Genomic DNA, 2,923 nt, shown 5'->3' on the forward strand with positions numbered 1-2,923 from the left:
GACTTAAGCAGCACAATATCTGAAAAACTGCCTAACCCCCATGCCGTTAGAATTTACCTCCTATCTATAACTCTGAGTTACTACTTACTAATTTCTTTGTTCTGTTTTGGCTGCTCTTCACTTAATTGAACAGCCCTCTGGGACATGTTCTCCTGTCCCAATTACATAGTACTTCTGCTTTTCTCCCCTGCACACACCTTAGGCATGGCATCTCTCTGCTTTTCTTCTTCCTCATGTTCCCAAGCCTGGGAACCTTAAAACTTAACACTGTCTTTCCTCCGGAGCTATTGGATTCTCATATCTTTATTTACCAATCAGAATTAACTGGAAGCATGTTCTCAGAAGCTACATGCAAATCCTCTCCTGCAAACAGGTTTCAGGGATCCAATTAACATTAAAATACATTTATATTGAGGCAGGTGTTAACTCCATGCCAGTATTGATTAGTATATTTATATAATAGATATTTATTTTTATTTTATTTTTATATTTAATTTTCTTATATTTTAAATGGAATTAGTGAATGGATAAATAAATAAATAAACAAGTAAACAAATAAGTGAAAATATAGCCACTAGAGTAAAGGTTAACAACTGAACTCTCACAAATAACCACTTAGAAAAAGAAAAATCTAGTTTTCCTGAACTAGATACATCAACCAGTACAGGTCGTCAGGTTCAGCAGTAGTAGATCCACAAATAATTTGACTACATACTTTTCTGAGTTTTTGAGTATGCATTAACATGGTTACAGTTTAGTTTAATTTTGTTGTTGTTGTTTTGGGTTTTGTAGTTTGTTTGTTGTATTTTGATTATTTTTTGATTTTTTTTTTCAATGTGGTTTTATTTTCCTGATTTTGAAGGAATTGTTTTCTTTTGGATTTTATTAGGTTTTTGTTTTTTATTGTTGTTTTGTGGATTTTTATTTTGTTTTTTGGTTTTTTTTTGTTTTAATTTTCTTTTGTTTTCTTTTGGCAAAGGGCTTAATGATGGCATGAAAGTGGGAAAGGAGATGAAGTACTTGAGGAAGTGATATAATATCATTGAATATTTGAATTAAAATGTTGTTTTAAATAATGAAAAGTATAATATACAAAAATATCAATCATCCAGACCCCCCAGAACTCCCAAGGACTGACTGAACCACTAACCAAAGAGTTCACATAGAAAGACCCATAGCTCCAGCTGCTTATTTAGCAGAGGATTGGCTTTTCTGACATCAGTGGGAGGGGAGGCTCTTGGTCTTGTGGAGACTTGATGCCCCATCATAAGGAAATGCTAGGGCAGTGAAGGGGAAATGGGTGGGTGGGTTTGGGAGCACTGTCATAGAAGCAGGGAGAATGGCTATGAAATAGGCAGTTTGCAGAGGTGAAATCAGGAACGTGGATAACACTAAAAATGTAAACAAATAAAATAACCAATAAAAACTACAATTTTTTTCAGTACTTAAATATCTTTTGAAATTTAAAAAACATGGAATGTAATAAAATATGGTTACATCTAAAGGTGAATTAAGCAAACCTGTAGTAAATGAGAAAATATAAAATTTCAATTCAAATTTATACACAAGCAAAAATGAAAGTCAGTAATGAAGAGATTTTACAATACCACCAGCTAAGTGTGGTGATCTGTATGTGTAGTGATCTTCTCGTGATGCTGGGAAGAAGCATGGTTTCAGTAATGAACTTGAAGTCTCAGATGGTGGCGCAGTGAGACTCTGTATCAGAAAGATATAATATGCATTAAAAAAAAACCACACTGGGGTTAATGTAACGTTTGCACACTTTAAAGTACAAACAAAAGTATATGTCTATAAATATTTCATAATTGAATGTAAAGTAAGTGCTGATAGCTTTTGTAAACTATGGTATAGAGATTAAAGAAATGTCCAACATCCTTAGTCATCAGGGAAAGGAAAATCAAAATGACCCTGAAATTCAATCTTATATCTGTCAAAATCAGTAAGATCAAAACCTTATGAGATAACATATGCTGGCAAAGATGTAGAGTAAGGAGAACATTTTTCCATTGTTGGTGGGAGTGAAAAATTTTGCAACCACTTTGGAAATCAATTTGACAGTCTCTTAGGAAATTGGAAATAGCTCTACCCAAGACCGAGTTATACCACTCTTGGAAATATACCCATGAAATGACATTCTATATCACAGGGACACTTTTCACCTCTGTTCGTAGCACCTTTATGTATAATAGTCAGAAACTGGAAACAACCTAGATGTCCCTCAACTGAATAATAGATAAAGAAAATATGGTACATATACACAAAAGAATATTATTCAGCTATTAAAAACAAATACATGAATTTTGCAGGAAAATAGATAGAACTTTAGAATAGCAGCCTGAATGGGATAACTCAGAGCCACAAGGCCATATGGTATGTACACATTTATGAGTGGACATTAGCCATAAAATTCAGGACAAATATGCTACAATCAACAGACCCAACTAATATGGAAATCTAATGGTAAGATGCACAAATATCACTCATAACTTGCTAGTCATCAGAGGAGGATGAAAAAGACAAAACTGGGTAGGTGTACTGGCTAGCTTTGTGTCAACTTGACACACCTGGAGTTATCACAGAGAAAGGAGCTTTAGTTGGGGAAATGCCCCCATGAGATCCAGCTGGGGGGCATTTTCTCAATTAGTGATCAAGGGTGAGAAACCCCTTGTAGGTGGGACCATCTCTGGGCTGGTAGTCTTGGATTCTATAAGAAAGCAGGCTGAGCAAGTCAGGGGAATCAAGCCTGTAAAGAACATCCCTCCATGTCTTCTGCATCAGCTCCTGCTTTCTGACCTGCTTGAGTTCCAGTCCTGCATCCTTTGGTGATCAACAGCAGTATGGAAATGTAAGCCAAATAAACNCTTTCCTCCCCAACTTGCTTCTTGGTCATGATGTTTGTGCA

At 35.4% G+C, this 2,923-nt stretch overlaps 1 protein-coding gene across 2 annotated transcripts in view; it reads right to left on the minus strand.

Moving 5' to 3' along the window:
• Positions 1-576: 576 nt before the first annotated feature.
• The window catches only part of LOC110316206 (ataxin-8-like), an 83,424-nt gene continuing 81,077 nt past the window's right edge, over positions 577-2,923 (minus strand). The window contains exon 5 of one of the 2 annotated variants that reach the window (XM_021190351.2): positions 577-1,716. The gene's annotated coding sequence lies outside the window, so the exon portion shown is untranslated. The remainder of the gene's footprint in view (positions 1,717-2,923) is intronic. The other variant, XR_003845029.1, reaches the window with a different exon arrangement.

This window comes from Mus pahari, chromosome 1, assembly GCF_900095145.1.
Source record: "Mus pahari chromosome 1, PAHARI_EIJ_v1.1, whole genome shotgun sequence".
NCBI classification, from domain to species: domain Eukaryota; kingdom Metazoa; phylum Chordata; class Mammalia; order Rodentia; family Muridae; genus Mus; species Mus pahari.